The 17,732-nt window shown below is 51.0% G+C and overlaps 1 pseudogene; it reads left to right on the forward strand.

Moving 5' to 3' along the window:
* Positions 1–17,732, forward strand: part of LOC108282696 — a 47,316-nt pseudogene that overhangs the window by 9,624 nt on the left and 19,960 nt on the right.

A 17,732-nucleotide genomic window follows, 5' to 3' on the forward strand; every position in this document is an offset into this window, starting at 1 on the left:
AGGCAATGTCTCACTCTGTCACCCAGGCTGGAGTGCCGTGGTGCCATCTCAGTTCACTGCAACCTCTGCCTCCTGGGTTCAAGTGATTCTCCTGCTTCAGCCTCCCAGGTAGCTGGGATTACAGGTGCATGCCACCACATCCGGCTAATTTTTGCTTTTTTAGTAGAGACGGGTTTTCACTGTTTTGGCCACGCTGGTCTCCAACTCCTGACCTCAGGTCATCTGCTCACCTCAGCCTCCCAAAGTGCTGGGATTACAGGTATGAGCCACTGTGCTTGCCTTGCCTTTTTTCTTTTGATGCTAAATGTTACTGTTTAGTGTGAAATTTTAATCGATAACAATTACATATGAAGTATACTACAGTGTATGGTTTGCAATATTAACTGACTTGTTGAATGGCTTCAGCCTGGGTGCACACAGCTCTAATTACCAACTGAACAAAGAGTGCTAAGGAGAACTGCCTTTTTGGGAATTCCATGTAGCTAGTGACTTTTATGAATGAAATAACATCAATAAAAGTCTGACCCTTTGTAAAGACAAAAACGTGTGTGGACCTAGTGGCGGCTGACCTTATGCCACTCATGATGCTTTCACTGGTCAATGCAAGGAGAAGGGGCAGGCTGATTTGCCCAGGACTGGAGTGGGGTGGTTCCTGGAAGATGGACTTTCAGTCCTAAAACAGACATAGGCCGAGGCAGGGCGCTTACATCTATAACCCCAGCACTCTGGGAGGCCAAGGCAGGGGACTGCTTGAGCCCAGGAGTTCAAGACCAGCCTGAGCAACACAGAAAATCCCATCTCTGTAAAAAAAAAAAAAATACAAAAATTGGTCAGGATCGGTGGCATGCCCCTGTGGTCCCAGCTACTTGGGAGGCTGAAGTGGGAGGATCACGTAAGCCAGGGAGGTCAAGGCTGCAGTGGGCTGAGATCGCGCCATTGCACTCCAGCCTCAGGGACGGAGCGAGACCCTGTCTCAAAATAAAATAAAACAAAAAACTAAAACTGGGACGTCCTGGGTGAACTGGGGTAAGCTGCTCCTCTTGTCTTTCTCCCTCCCCCAGCCTGGGATGGCTGGCCTGTAGGGGAGGACAGGGTCAAGGGCCCGTCATCTTTGTATCCTGTGCTTGGGACAGGGTGCTAGGCAGACCAGGCCTTGGGAGTTGGTTTTGGGGGATGAGACGGTGAGACCAGCTTCAGCCGTCCCTACTGTTCCCACCTCCAGGGTTTCTCCCAACATTTGGGGCAGAGTTTGAATTGTAATGCCCATCGGTGGCTGCTTTAACTTAAAAACAATATTTTAAATGACAAACTTTTCTTGTCCAAATATAGGCGCTAAGTTAAACTCGGTGGGGGGGGGGGTGGGGATGGGATGGGTACAGTGTTTCCTGGGACATGCGGATGAGCTGCCCCCAGGGGGCACTCACAGCCCATCTGGGCAGCACCATGCGGCCAGCGATGCCTCCCGGGATGCACTCTGCAGGCCCCTCCAGGAGCGGTTCCCGGGATGGGCAGGAGAGACTCTCGGGGCGGGGTGGGGTAGGGAGTTTGTGTGCTGACCTTTCAACTCCACAGTGTGATTCCTCCTCCCATTAGGAGAGGGTCCCCCAGGAGATCTAGCCCTGCCCCGGGTGGAGCAAGGATGGGCAGCAGGGAATGTCTATGCAAAGTGGATTGAGGGAGACACGTAGGATATTTCTAGGGAGAGGGCCCATGGTTTTAATTAAGTATCACAGAAAGGGTTGGCACCTGCTTCACGGTTAGGAACCCTGCTCTGGGTACCAGAATCCCCAGACAGGGGCAGTAGCTCTGGCACCACGGCTGGCTGGTCACTTTGGCAGTGGTGGGCAGCTCCAGCTTCTCTGAGCACCCAGAGAAAAAGCCAGCAGAGACCGCCATTCTCGTCTCCAAAAGGGGACAGAAAATGTCCCCGATTCCCCTGGCCCCCGGCCAGCCCTGCTGTGCCTGAGCAGGGCTCATACCCCATCTGAGGGAGGAGAAAGCCCCATCCTGCTGCTTACTTGCCCGTGTTGCTGGGTGCTGGGCCTTCATTTCCTTGCTTGCAAAGTGGGGATGTGAGCACCTGGTGTGTAGGGAGGTTCTCAGAAGCAAAGGAGACGATCCTCACGGGAGGGTCTGAATTCCCACAGAGCTGGGCACTGGTGCCCTTGCTCCCTATTCTTGGCTGATGCCCCTCCTCCAGGGACAAGGCCCTCCGTCCTGCAGGGCAGAGACACGGGCAGTGTGCATTTGCCAACAAGGACTTCCTGGCTGCAGCGGGACAGCGTGTCTCCCCCAGGAAGGTAATAGGTAGGTCATGTAATTAAGCTAGAATATGAGTTCCGCAGGGGAGGAGTTGTGTCTGTTTTGTTCATTCCAGTATCATCAGGGCCTAGCATAGAACCTGGGGCGTGGTAGGTGCTTGAGAAACGTCTGCTGAGGCTGGGTGTGGTGACTCGTGCCTGGAATCCCAGCACTTTGGGAGGCCATGGCAAGCGGATCACTTGAGGCCAGGACATCCCTGACCGACATGTGGAAACCCCGTCTCTGCAAATTACAAAAATTAGCTGGGCGTCGTGGCAGGTGCCTGCAATCCCAGCTTCTCGGGAGGCTGAAGCACTAGAATTGCTTGAACCTGGGAGGCGGAGGTTGCAGTGAGCCGAGATTGTGCCACTGCACTCCAGCCCGGGAGACAAAGTGAGACTGTCTCAAACAAAACAAAACAAACAAACACAAAAACCGAAAGGAAGGCTCTGTTGAATAACTAATGGGGCCCTGGGGAAGGGGCAGCCAAACACATCTGGTAAAGTGTAGGGCATGGGTGGGGAGGGGCTGTGTGACATCTTCCCGATAACCCAGTTTTGGTTCTGCCATAAACTCCCTGGGTGACCTCGGGTAAGTTCCTTCTCCTTTCTGGGCCCGTTTCCCCAACTATAAAATGAGGAGATCTTCGGCTCGGCGCAGCTCTGGCGGCCTGTGCCTCCTTGGGAAGCATGCCTCACACTGTCTAGACAGGAGGATTGATGGGGGAGGATGGAGGGACGAGAGAAGCCCAGGAGGTCTGAAAGGGACCAAGAGGAGCTGTGGTGGCATGGGAACGTGGCAAGTGGGCACTCATTCTGTAGTGAGACCCAGACCCGTCCTCTGGCAGCTGGCGACTGGGGCGGCTTTCTGCTGCCATCCACAGGAACAAGCATCTATCCTCCCATCCGCAGCCCTTCTCCCTTCACCTGCAGGAGGAGGCACTAGTTGAGCCCCTGCAGCACTCCTTGAACCTGGGTTGAAGCCTCCATGGCCCCCTGAACCCTGGGGCGATAGCGAGGTGACGTGGTGGGGCTTTCATGTAGCTCCATGATATTATAAGCCATTAAATACTAAACTTAACCACCGCTGCCCTTTCTTTGGACTCTTGCCCTAAATTTCTTCTGAGAGGAAGCTGACAATTACTTTTGTTCTGTAGCCTGATATAAAGACATTGGCCAGACACAGTGGCTCATGCCTGTAATCCCAGCACTTTGGGAGGCCTAGACGGGAGGATCACTTGAGCTCAGGAGTTTGAGACTAGCCTGGGCAATATAGTGAGACTGCGTCTCTACTAAAAATTAAAAAAAAAAAAAATTTAGCGGGGTGTGGTGATGCTATCTGTGGTCCCAGCTCTTGGGAGGCTGAGGTGGGAGGATCACTTGAGCCAGGGAGGTCAGGGCTGTAGTAAGTGGTGACTGCACCACTGCATTCCAGCCTGGGTGACAGAGTGAGACCCTGTCTCAAAATAAATAAATGAGACTCTTATATGTCCTTCTGAGAAAGTTCTAGCATGTTGCCCACCTTCCACCGCCCACAGAAAAACCTAGCACTGTCCCTAGCAACCACTGAAACCATACTAACAAAAACCAAATTGGATTAAAAATGACTTACAACAGAAGTAGAATGTGCTTCTGTGTGCAGAATTATACGATAATTTTCTTTTGAGACAGAACTTGGCTCTTATTGCCCAGGCTGGAGTGCAATGGTGTGATCTCAGGTTACTGCAACCTCTGCCACCTGGGTTCAAGTGATTCTCCTGCCTCAGCCTCCCAAGTAGCTGGGATTACAGGCACCTGCCACCATGCCCAGCTAATTTTTTGTAGTTTTAGTAGAGATGGGTTTTCACCATGTTGGCCCAGCTAGTCTCGAACTCCTGACCTCAGGTGACTCACCTGCCTTGGCCTCCCAAAGTGCTGGGATTACAGCCGTGAGCCACGGCACCCAGCCAAGATTTTTTTTTTTAAGTGAAAACTCTCCCTTCCCCTCCATCTCATTGTCTAATATGAAAATTTTGGTGCGTCATTCCAGACATTTCTATGCATATATGGACTGCAAACACAAACATTTATATCCTTTTTTGTACAAATAATATCAGAATCTACATACTATTCAGCTATATATATATATATATATATTCTTCCAAGTCAGCATTTGTGAGACCCCTTTGATTCATTTCCAGTTTTCTATTATTGCAAACATTGCCAATACGCCAATCTTCATGCATTTGTGTGAGTTTATCTGCAAGGTAACTTTCTAGAAGTGGAATCACTGAATCAAAGCATATACATGTTTAAAGTGTTTATAGAAATCATCCAGCTGCCAAGCTCTAATTTTTGTGCATTTACATGTTCACCAACTGCAATTTGCTTATTTCCCCAAACCATGACCTGGCCATTTAAACAATCTTTCTCCTATAGATGAGGGTTATATCACAATGTTTTAATTTACATTTCTTCAAATGTAAGTGAAGCTGAATACCTCTTGTATTTATGACCCTTTTATACTTTTTCCTACTCTTGAGATGTCTATTCCTCTCCCCTCCCCTCCTCCTCCTCCTCCTTCACTTCCTCCTCCTCCTCTTCCTCCTTCTCTTCCTCTCTCCTCTCTCTCTCTCTTTCTTGGACAGGATCACTCCCTGTCACCAGGCTGGACTGCAGTGGTTAGCTCGCAGCTCAATGCAGCCTCAAACTCCTGAGCTCAGGCTACCCACCCACCTCAGCCCCCTACACCAAGAAGTTGGGACTACAGGCATGCACCACCACGCTCGGCTAATTTTTAAATTTTTTGTAGAGATGAGATCTCACTGTTTTGTCAAGGCTGGTCTTGAACTCCTGGCCTTAAGCAATCCTCCCGCCTCGGCCTCCCAAAGTGCTGGAGCTATAGGTGTGAGCCACCATGCTCAGCTATATAGTTTTTTCATTTTAAAAATCTACATGGTAACCATGGTCACTATTCCCTTTATGGAGTCCTGGTGTCTTGCCTAGTTGTATTTTTAATACTACAGCCCTAGCGACTGTGAAGGTCCTTAGTCCACATATTGAGATTCAAGGGAGAAAGGCTTTCTGCCAGCTGCAGCTGAAGAGCAAGAGAAGTAAAGGGCCTGTCCTTGGCCAGGGTTAGAATCCGATCCCTGCAGGGAGAAAAGGTACAGCTGAGAGAGGAAAGGTATGCTGGAGAGAAGTCTTAGATTTTAGTGCCCCGGGCAGCTGCCCTGTCTCCCCTTGACTTCAGTTTCTGTAAATGCAAAATGGGATTGAATCAAGTGAACTAACACCAGAGGGACTTCCTGTTTTAACATTTGATGATGCAGCCATAAAAGGAACGAAATCATGTCCTTTGCAGCAACATGGATGCAGCTGGAGGCCATTATCCTAAGCGACTTAATGCAGGAACAGAAAACCACATACTGCATGTTTTCACTTAGAAGTGGGAGCTAAACATTGGGTACTTGTGGACAGAAAGATGGGAACAAAAGACACCGGGAACTACTAGCGCGGGGCGGGAGGAGGGGAGGCAGGGGTTGAAAAAGGAACTGTTGGGCACCATGCTCAGTACCTGTGTGATGGGATCGCTGGTGATCCGGACCTCAGCAGTGTGTGGTACAGCCAGGTCACAAACCTTCACATGCACCCCGGAATCTAAAATAAAAACTGAAAACATAATTAAAACTCCCAGGCTGGGTGCGGTGGTCCACACTTGTAATTCCAGCACTTTTGGGAGGCTGAGGCAGGCGGATCGCCTGAGGTCAGGAGTTTGAAACCAGCCTGATCAACATGGAGAAACTCCATTTCTACTAAAAATACAAAAATTAGCTGGGCGTGGTGGTGCGCACCTGCAGTCCCAGCTACTCGGGAGGCTGGGACAGGAGGATCCCTTGAACTTGGAGGATGGAGTTTACAGTGAGCCAAGATCACACTACTGCCCTGCAGCCTGGGTGACAGAGTGAGACTCTGTCTCAAAAAACAGAAAAACAAAACAAGAAAACCTCCCATTCATTGAACAAATAAATTATACTAGGCCCAACGCCTAGGCCAAAAGCAGTTAAATGGCTTGTCAGAAGACACACAGCTGGTTTGTGATGGGTGGAGAGGCTGGGAACTAAAGACAGCGCTGTGCTTGGAGTTTTCTACCCCATCACCTGGCCTGTGGCACCAGCCCTCAGGTGGCTGTAGAAGTTTGTGTCAGTTTCTTGGACTATTTCTGCCATATGCGATGGGTGACTTAATAACACCCATTTTATTCAGAAGGATACCTAAAAATGATGTTCTCTTTGTATAATTATTTTGAATAAATAATTTACTCTTGGCCAGGCACAGTGGCTCATGCCTGTGATCCCAGCACTTTGGGAAGCCAAGGCAGGGAGATCACTCGAACCCAGGAGTTTGAGACCAATATAGTGAGACTCCTGTCTCTATTTTTTAAAAGTAATAATAAATAAAAATAGTAAACTCACATAGTTTACAATAAAAAATATGAAAATACTCTGTGCCACCCTGTCCCTCACCCAGCCACCCAATTCACCTCCCACAGGCTACTCGTGTTGTTAGATGCTTGTGTAGCTTTGTAAATGTATTTTATGAATGTGCAAGTAAATACATTTTATATATTCCTTAAAAATTTGATGAGTTTATTCCCAAATGATGTGACCTCAGACCTATTTCTCTTCCTCTATAAAAGGAGGAAGTAAACAGGGTGAAAAGTCAGCCCTTTCCAGCACCGAGGACTGGTGATGCAACAGCAGAGCTTTCCAACCTTCGCTGTGCATCGGAGTTCAAGGAGCAGTTAAGAATGCTGATGCCTGGGTCATACTCTGGGACAATTAAATTAGGAGCTCTGGGCATGAGGCTTCAATTGCCCTTAAGGCTCCCAGCAATTCTGGTGCTCGCTATGTCCAGGGTGGAGCCTGAGATTCTGCATTTCCAGCAAGCTGCAGGTGAGGCTGATGCTGTATGCGCAGGACCACACTCTGAGAAGCCAGGGTGGCTGCATTCGAGTCGCTGGGAGTTCCTCAGACATGCAGACCCTCAGGCCCCATCCCAGACCTCCTTGACCTAAATGTCAGCAGTTCAACAAGAGCCCCATGAATGTCTTGTTGACAAGACTCATTCAGGTGCCCGAATCTGGCGGGACAATAATGCCCAGGGACATCTTTCCCAAGCAGAGCAGCCCGACCTGACCCCCCAGTCTGGCTTCCCTAAGTGCCTCTGTGCTGCTCAGGGGAACATACTCATTTTCAAAAGCAGAACCTTTGATGCAGAGGTTACAAGGTTGTATTCACTTTTTGAGAATTTATTGAGCTGAATACTTATGATCTTGCCAACGAAAAAGGGACAGGACCAGATGATCCCATCCCAAACCCCAAACGGGATGAGTAGCCCAGACGCAGCTGTATTTTGCAGGACAGGGCACAGACACCGGGGTCATATTTGTGAGTCAAAAGGATTGTAGTGCGTTTGCTTTCTTTCTAACATGGAAGGATGAAAGGAAGTTAAGGTGTGAAGCGGTCTGTCTCAGCTATTAGAGTACCTGGGTCTGTTGACAATTGAAAAGGCTCTTGGGTGAGCCTCAGTTTCCTCATCTGTATGAGGTGGCTAATGATGCCTTTTTCTCTAGTTTTTTGCTTTTTTTGAGATGGAGTCTCACTCTGTTGCCCCGGCAGAATGCAATGGTGAGATCTCCGCTCACTGCAACCTGTACTTCCAGGGTTCAAGCGATTCTCCTGCCTCAGCCTCCCGAGTAGGTGGGATCACAGGTGGGCACCACCATGCCTGGGTAATTTTTTTTGTATTTTTAGTAGAGACCGGGTTTCACCATGTGGTCAGGCTAGTCTCAAACTCCTGACCTCAAGTGATCCACCACCTCAGCTTCCCAAAGTGTCTCCCAAAGAGCCAGCCACTGTGTCGGGCCAGGTTTTTCAATTTAAGGTCAAACAACATTCAAGCAAAGGAGCTAGGCTGGCACATAGTAGGCGCTCAAATCTCTCCAATCCAGCCTTGTTGGAGGCTTCCCATGAAACGGGTTATGGTCAGGTCCTGGTGCTGTGGTTGGTGGCGTCAGACAGACCTGGTCTGCCCCTCACTAGCTGCGGGACCTTGGATTAGTCATTCTGTCTCCCTGCACCTCAGTTTGCTTGTCTGTTGAGTCACACGGTAGAACCACCTCTGGCAAGGCCGTCATAAGGATTAAATGAGGTGGAGAGTGTGAGGGTTGGTGGCTGCTGCCAGGCTCAGAGCCGCGGCTCTGTCGGCCTGAGTTCAGGCTGTGAGTAGCCAGCTGTGGGAGTCCTGGCTTCAGAGAACAGGGTCCCCTTTGACTCTGGCGGCCACTGTAGTCTATTCCACAATCGCTGAGCCCTGGAGAGAAAATACCCCCGCAGGCCAGCTCTTTTCTTGGCTGCAGCCCCTTCAGCCAGCCAGGTTTGGGTTGGCGGGGCAGAGCGAGAGGCACGGCTGTGACGTGAGCATGAGTCCCCAGGTGTGCCGAAGCTATGCAGATGAGGGTGGCGGCTCCCAGCCTGTCTCAGTGGCTCAGGGCAGCTCCTACTCTTAGCTCCCAGAGCCTGGCAGGGCCCTGCTGCTTTGGGCCAGTGGAGGGAGAGCAACGTGGCCTCACTGGGACCCAGGCTACCCCCAAGGCGTGGGCATGATTATTATTCCCATGTTATAGTTGGGGAAACTGAAGTCCCCAACTCTGGTGACCACCAGAGTGCACAGGAAGGCAGAGGTCCTTTCTGATTTGGTCCTGCTGTAGGTCTGAAGGTCCAACCCATTCCCTGGGTTGCGTTGTCTCCAGAAGGCATTCATTCATTCACTCATTCATTCATTCATTCGACAGGGACTCACTCTGTTGCCCAGGCTGGAGTGCAGTGGTGTGATCTCAGCTCACTGTAGCCTCTGCCTCCCGAGTTCAAGCGATTCTCCTGCGTCAGCCTCCTGCGTAGCTAGGATTACAGGTGCCCACTACCATGCTTGGCTAATTTTGTATTTTTAATAGAGACGGGGTTTCACCACGTTGGCTAGATTGGTCTCAAACTCCTGACCTCAAATAATCCACCGCCTTGACCTCCCAAAGTGCTGGGATTACAGGCATGAGCCACTGTGCCTGGCCTGATGAGACCATTTAAATGGAGGTCTTCTAAGGTCTTTTGTGGCTCACGCTTGTAATCCCAGCACTTAGGGAGGCCAAGGGTGGAGGATCACCTGAGATCAGGAGTTCGAGACCAGCCTGGCCAACATGATGAAACCTCGCTTCTACTAAAAATACAAAAATTAGTCAGGTGTGGTGGTAGGCGCCTATAATCCCAGCTACTTTGGAGGCTGAGGCAGGAAAATTGCTTGAACACAGGAGGTGGAGGTTGCAGTGAGCTGAGATTGCGCCGCTGCACTCCAGCCTGGGCAACAGAGCAAAAACTCCAACTCAAAAAAAAAAAAAAAAAAGGCCTCATCAGACCTCAGAAGGGCTAACTCATGCCCACATAGGCTTACTGGGCATCTGATTTGTTCCTGCCCCTGTGCCCATGCCAAACAAGGAGGGAAAAGGGAGTCAGATACAGTCCTGCCAAGGCATGGGTTCAAATCCCTGCTCTGCCACTGGCTAGCTATACTGGCTAGACAAGACCTGGAGGAGTCACTGAGTCCCCTCCCCTGCCCGTGGGTCTAATCACTTTAGGTTATCAGCAAGAACTGATAGAGTGCAGTAGCTGCTGTGGGCATCCCTTTCCTCATCTCTAAAATAGGTGTAGGGAATGAAATACAAATATTGTGTGTGATTTTTAACACAGTCCTGGTTAATGCAAGTGAGAGATTGTTAATACTACTGAGCTAAAACTCACGTTTCTGTCATCAAAACAAAAGCACAGGAGAGAAGGGTTGGGGGTGCTGCAGTTGCACAAGTGAGTGTAGGCATGGGGTGGGTTTGTTGGGGGAGGGAGATGGACTTCTAGACAGAAGCCTGGAAGGGGAGAAGGCTGGCCTAGCTTTTTCTGTTCATGTTTCAGAGAGAAAGCGACCCAGAGAGGGTTTTGCCCAAAGACTGTGTCTGAAATAGGAGCCATAGTCTAGACTTCTGGGGAATGCTTTACCACTCTGAACCTCAGTCCCCCCAACCCCATTGGTCACACAGGGGCTGCTAGGAGCGCTGTGTCTCTGGAGCAGGTGTGTATCTTCTGTACAATGTGGTCCCCATGTCTTATAGGTGACCCAAGGGTCCATGAAGGTGGTCTGGCAGCTCTTGACATGCCAGAGCGTGGTTGGCTGAGGAATGAGATGCCACTTCTCTCCCAGTGGGATTGGTCTGACCTCGGGGCTAGGCTTAGACCAAGCCACACTGATGGGAAAGGGCTCAGATTGTGGAGAGCCCCAGTGTGGTTCCAGGGACTCGTAAGGGAGGAGGCAGACTTTGGAGAGACAGCAGGTTTGTCTCCTCTGACTGCAATAGATAAGGTGGTCCTGGGTCCTCAGGAGGTGGGAATTCCCAGGCTGACCCATGGGCACTCCAATCCCAGAGTAAGACCCGAGGCAGGGAGAGAAGCCAGCCCCGGGCTGGGCCTGGGGGCCTCAGCAGAGGAGGAAGAGGGAGAAGAGGAGGCAGAAAACTCTTGCCAGCTGGCATCAGTGTTCTTGAGCTAGTGTGCTTCCTGGAGGCGGTGCGCACAGGCCCCGTGGACTCACCCCTCGGCCATTCCAGGATGGCCCCTCATTCCACATAGACCATCCCACTGTCCCCTAGAACAGCGACCTTTCAGCATCCAACTAACATTCATTCAACAATGTCTACCAAGCACCCACTCTGTGGGTATCACACCAGGCACTGGCATTCAGGGAGAAACTCTGGGGCTCAGTGGCTAACGGGTCTACATTTTTTAGCCAGCCCCCTGTACCTGTACCCCTGGAGCTGGTGCAAATCTCCTTGCCTGCTGCTTTGGTTGGGACACAGAGGTCATCACTGACGAAGAACAGTTCTTAGAATGGGTACACCCCAGGGGTGGGGATGGTCTGCAAATACTGATTCGGGCCCACTCATGCCAGGTGTTACTTTGGGGGTCTGCATCTGTTGTCTCATGAAGCTTCCCAACAACCTGTGGAGTGTCTCCTCCTCACAGAGGTGGACACTTAGTCTCAGGAGCTCGCGTCACGTCACACAGTTATCAGAGTCTGGGCGAGGATTCAGACCTAGGAGTTTCCTGGACACCAAGACCTCAGAATTTGTACAACTCAGAACTTGCAACTAGTACAAGTGAGCCTAATCCTTGGTTTGAAATCACCTCCTGGTCTAGTGGTTTTGGAAGGTTGCCTAGCTTCTCTGAGGCTCATTTTTCTCATCCGTAAAATGGGGCACATGTTGTTAGTTCAAAAGAGGGCTACGAAGGTTAAGTGGTGATGTAGGAATCCCTGCCCAATGGCTAAAGAGAGAAACTTCAGGAGACCTCTTTCAGGGAATTTTATCTCCAGAATTCTCTGGCTAGACAGGACCTGGAGGAGTCACTGAGTCCCCTCCCCTGCCCGTGGGCCTGATCACTTTAGGTTATCAGCAAGAACTGATAGAATGCACACCATTTTACTAGACGTGATGAGCAAGGACAGATGGGGAGGAATGAGAGGGCAGGAAAGCACAGATGAAGGACAGGACATAGCACCCCTCTCGTCCTGCCTCTCCTCTCTTAACGCTTTAGAATGCTGGGGATAAAGAAGAGCCATCCTGTGACCAGTACAGGCTGCCACAAGGGCCAGCTCTTTACTCACACTTCCCCTTATTAAGACAGCTCATGTCTTATTTCACCCATGACACAGCTCTGTCAATTGCTAATATCCCCATTTTACAGAGGAGCAGATAAGGAAACTGACCATTGGACAGATTTACCCAAGGCCCCCAAGCTAGTAAGTGGGTGACAGTTAAGCCTCTTCTGGTAACCCCAGTTCCTCCAGGGGAGGCTTCCAGAGCCGGGCAGAGGAGTGGGCAGCTTCCCATTACAGAAAATGAGAAGGCCTTTTCAGCTGCACAGAGCTTGGTGCAAAAGGCTTGAGGCAGATAGAATATAAACTACAGGATTAAGAAACCCTTCAGATGTTTGCCCCGCTCTCGCCCCGCCTTTACAAGAGGTTCCTGCGTCACATCTGTCTCTCTGGCTGCAGTTGCCATGCCGCTCCCCTGTCCAGCCCTTGATGATCAGCGCCGTGACACCCCCTGGATGGACAGGCGGATGCTAGAAGGCCTCCACAACCTCTCCTGAGAGCAGCCACACAGCTCTCCCAGATGCTGGAGCCAGAGTCTTCCAGCCCCATGGATGCTGCTAATTTCTGTCCCAGAGGTAGTTATTTATCCAGAGAGGGATTCTCCTTTGGAGACAGATTTAAAAAATTCTCCAAAGACACTCTATTGAAACCAATGCATTTGTTCCCCAAGGGCAGCTCCACTGCATTTCTGGTGTGTGCATGGATGCATGTGAGCACATGTACATGTGAACACTCACACAGGCATCCTGGCTGTGCCTGACTGAACCTGGGCTGACAACCCTGGGGCTTCTATCATTCTGCCCAGGTGTCCCTGGCCATCAGTCTGGGTTTTCCATAAAACTCCTGCACCAAACCTAGGGACCCCCAAATTCAAGACTGTCCAGATACAGCTAGGGACCTGCTGAGGGTCCTGGCTGCCATCACCAGATCTGTGACCCGTTGCAATCTCTCAAGGCCTCAGTCTTGCCTTCTCTTTAATGGGAATGACAGCAATAGGATGGTGGGAAGGTTGCACTGAGCATCGCTTGGAACAGCTGGTACTACAAGCTTCTGGGGCTGACTTCCATTCTGCCCTTCCTCCTCCGGGAGGCATAGCTCTCTCTTTTTCTCTTTTTTTTTTTTGTTTTTTTTGAGATGGAGTCTTGCTCTGTCACCCTGGCTGGAGTGCAGTGTCGTGATCTCAGCTCACTGCAACCTCTGCCTCCCGCGTTCAAGCAGTTCTCCTGCCTCAGTCTCCAGAGTAGCTGGGATTACAGACACTTGCCACCACACCTGGCTAATTTCTTGTAGTTTTAGTAGAGACGGGGTTTCACCATGTTAGCCAGGATGGTCTCGATCTCCTGATCTCATGAACCACCCACCCTGGCCTCCCAAAGTGCTGGGATTACAGGCATGAGCCACTGTGCCTGGCCTACCACATTGTTTCAAGAGGGGACATAACTCTTAGGCCACAGAATGCCAGATTAGATTGGCAACAGAGGCCCAGAAAGGGAAGTGGATTGGAAACTGGGCTGCCCCAGTGTAACCAGGTCAATTCAACAGAAATTTTTTGAGCCTCTGCTACATGCAGTCGCCATATTGACACTTCTTATGATCGGGGGACCCTGAATCAGACATTACTTCTGCCCTTAAGCAGCTCATAGTTGGATTAAAATAATGAATTAGATAATATGAATGAGGTATCTATCTTCATGCCCCCTGCTTCACAGTCACTTTGCACAGAGCCTGGTATGCAGTGGGTGCTCAGTACATGTTTATGGAATGTAATGAAACTATGAACTACAATAGGGAGCAGGCCTAGAGCAGTGGGATAGTTTACCAGAGGAGGGGTCATTTATACTGGGCTTTGATGGCTGCTTAGGAGTCCTCTGCTCCTTCCACTTGGCCACTAATCCTCCATCAGGGTTGATGAAGGCCACAGCAGGGCAAGGCCCTAGCTTCTCCCCGCTCCTGCCCACCCAGCCCTCATTCAAACCCTGAGGAGTCTCCGGATGTGAAGAGGAAGTGGCCGGGCTGCGGAAGGCAGGCTCATTTCCAGTGTGGGGCTGGGCCGCCAGCTCCGGGTCCTGTTTACACAGCAAGGCGGACAGGCTGACAGAACTTGGCGGCAAACGCGATTCTGCCTCTGAGAACACAAGGGGCTGGCAGCGCCCAGCCAGGCCAGGCGTGGGGAGGCTCGTGCCAAGGGGAAAGTCGAATCTAAAGAGTGTTTCCTCCCGGCCAGGCGGCCCCAGACTTTTGTCTCCAGTCTGTGAGCAGTTCCTCCAGTGATTCATAATCAGCGGGAACTTATAAATAAACCCCAGCTCAGCCTCTCACCACCGCCTGGCTGGGACCTGGGCAGGGGTGTGGCGGGGGGGTAGGAAATGGGGAGGCTGAGGAGAGGCCCTGAGGAGGCCTGGGGGACCCAGGTGACGCTGGCTGCAGGGTAGGGACACCTCTGGCTTTCCGTGGGGGATTCAGGGCGGGTACCAACATTCACGGGGGCCGGGCCACCAGTCTGGAGCAAAGAACTCTGAGAGGGCTGGATTTCCACTGGCTCCCCAGGAAACTAGGTAGAATTTGGAAACGGCTGGGCTTTAAAACACTTTTGATATAGTTTCAAAATACGAGAACAGAGACTTTGCATATATCCTGTAGCCAGAAGCATCAGTTCTGGACGTTTTGTTCAATTATGCTTCATCATTCTCTCTCCTATTTTTATTTATTTATTTTCTTGAGATGGAGTTTCGCTCTTGTCACCGGGGCTAGAGTGCAATGGCACAAACTAGGCTCACCACAACCTCCGCCTCCCGGGTTCAAGTGATTCTCCTGCCTCAGCCTCCCGAGTAACTGGGATTACAGGTGCGTGCCACCATGCCCGGCTAATCTTTTGTATTTTTAGTAGAGATGGGATTTCACCATGTTGGACAGGCTGGTCTCAAACTCCTGAATTCAAGGTGATCCGCCCGCCTTGGCCTCTCAAAGTGCTGGGATTATAGGCACGAGCCACCACGCCTGGCCTTCTCTTTATTTTTTCTTTTTTTTTTTTTTTAAAGACGGGGTTTCACCATGTTGGTCAGGCTGGTCTTGAACTCCTGACCTCAGGTGATCTGCCTGCCTTGGCCTCCAAAGTGCTTGGATTCAGGCGTGAGCCACCGCGCCCGGCCCCCTCTTTATTTTTTCTGAACCATCTGAAAGGGGGCGTCCAGCATCAGACCTGTGCCCCTTCGGCGTGCACCTCCTAAAATAGCCAGTGTTTGCATTTCTGAGTGACCATTTACTGAACATATTCCAGGGCACTCTATTCAACTAAGTCCTATGCATGTCCTGTCTGTGACATGGTGCTAAGAAGGTCCCTCACCACGGTGAGGGCGAGAGAACTAATGAAAAGCATTTGCTGCAATCACAATAAGTACGACTCATATCATGTGCGAGGCAGCTTGTACCTTTGCTCTTTGACCTTCACAACAGTCCCCCTTCCCTAATAAAGTAACTGAGGCTCAGAGACGGGGTGTAATTTGCACAGGGTCCCCCAGCAGGTGAGCTGAGACGCTAGGCTTTGCTGCACACACCTGGGGCTTGTCCTCTTCCCTACTGGTGTGTGATCTCTATTGAGAGCTGGCCTTCCTAAAGCCTCAGTCTCCCTAGCATTGTGTGGGCAGAGGAATCTGCGGGGAGGGACACAAGATGCTTCCACAGCAGCTCAGCACTTGAGACCCCTAGAGTCCTGAGAGGACGCTGCCCTGCTTCCACCAGGGCTGGAGTGGAACCTTCTCCAGCAGCCAGGCCCAGCTTCTTATGAATTGTTCTGGCTGCCGCAGGATCCCAGTCCAAAACTTGAAGCCGAGCCTCCCGCGTGGCCCCTCTGGCCAGCTGGGCCCCTAAGATGAGAACTGCACCCAGGCCAGCACCAGCCGCTCAGCCACCAGCAGCGGCCACCCCATCTGCAGCTGGCTCCGGCAGCCAGGTCTGCTGGCCCAGATGGCAACCACTGCAACTGGCATGGCTGTGGGCTCTGCTGTGGGGCACCCCCGGGCCATGCCATGACTGGGGGCTTCAGTGGAGGAAGTGATCCTGAGCCTTCGAGGCCGGACCTCACTTACCAGGAGCCTCAGGGAACTCAGCAGCAGCAGCAGCCTTGCTTCTGTGAGATCAAACAGTTTCTGGAGCGTGCCCAGAACCAGGTGACTTCAAGCTCTGTGATGAGGGTTTCAGTGAGGTGCTGAAACAGTGCCGACTTGCAAACGGATCGGCCTAATCAAGAAGTTCAACCTGGAGAAATGGAAAAGTAGCTCTCATAACCAAGTTAGTTTAATACAAAAATTTAATTGATAGTGAAGGTGTAAAGTGTAGCCATCAGTTAAACCTCTCCTGTCATTTCCTAGCTTCCTTGCTTCAGAATTGAAATGGAAGGGGGTGTTCCTACGCTGTAGAATTTGGAGCTGGAAAAATGTTTGTGTGGCCTCCTTAAACTAGCTGTTATGATTTTATTCTTTGTGAGTTAATTAGAATAAAGTGATTTTCTTCCAAAACAACAACAACAACAAAAAACTTGCTGATTGTTTCTGGAAACTCCAGGAAATCTGACCAGAAAGCTCTGGGCTCTTCTGACCTTGGGAGCTCCTGCAATGACGGGGCTCAGCCACCAGACGGCCCCACGCAGGCCACTGGACTCACGGAGGCCACTCCGTTCTCCAGGGCTGTGGCTCCCCCAAGTGTGTCCACACCACCATCCCTTTAGCCTTGGGTCACAGCCAGGGAAACCCGGTCCTGTAGACGCAGCCCGCACTTTGCGCTTCCCAGGGGTTGTTACCCCGGTTCAGCAAGGGATTCTTGCCTGGCTTCTGCCTGGCCCAGTCAGAGTTGCCAGAATCCCTAGGATCTGAGTTTCCACATTTATAGAAAGGGGAGAGTCGCTTCTGCCTGGCTTTCTTCACGGGGTCTGGGTGTCCCCATCTGTGAAACTGGTATCAAGGTAGGGGCTGACTGGTGCTGTGAGGATGAAAAGTAGCCCACATCCAAATGTGATTTGAGGCGTTAAGCCCGCAGGCCAGAGTCTGGCCACCTACAGTGTCATCTTCTGCTTCCGGAACAGCCTCTGAACAGCAGCCGAGGACCTCAGGGCAGGAGGAGGTGGCAGGGCTGATTCCACCTGCACCCTCCATTCCTCAGATGGAGGAAAGTGAGGTCCAGACAGGACCAGGGACTTGCCCAAGGTCTCACAGCCCTGGCTGACTACACCAGAACCCAGAGGCACTCACTCTGGGGAGCTGTCATTAGCTCTTCTCTAACTTCTACCAGGAAGCCCAGCAAAGAAGCCCATGTGGGGAAGGGCCAGAATAGCACAGGGGGTCACTGCGAGCTGGACCGCCACACTACAGGAAGGCCCCGCTCAGAGCTCAAGGAGCTTCCTCTCTGAGGGACAAACAGCTCCCCTCAACCAAGGTCTCTCCCTGGAAAAGCCCCTCAGGGCTCACCTGCCCAGACCCTGGGGGGAATATTTTTAAAAGTTTAAACATTCTCCAGGGAACATGCTGCATTTCTGTTCATACAGTGTCTCTATGCTTTTATTTATGAAATAAAAAGACTTCTGTTCTCTGTTAATTAGTGTGCTCATATAAACCCTCCCCCCCAGCTCGGGATGTGGGGGCAGGGGGGAAAAAAAACCAATAAAAATATAAAAATTTTTTTTTTTTTTTTTTTTTTTTTTTTTTTTTT

This window comes from Cebus imitator, unplaced genomic scaffold (genome assembly GCF_001604975.1).
Source record: "Cebus imitator isolate Cc_AM_T3 unplaced genomic scaffold, Cebus_imitator-1.0 Scaffold248, whole genome shotgun sequence".
Lineage (NCBI taxonomy): Eukaryota > Metazoa > Chordata > Mammalia > Primates > Cebidae > Cebus > Cebus imitator.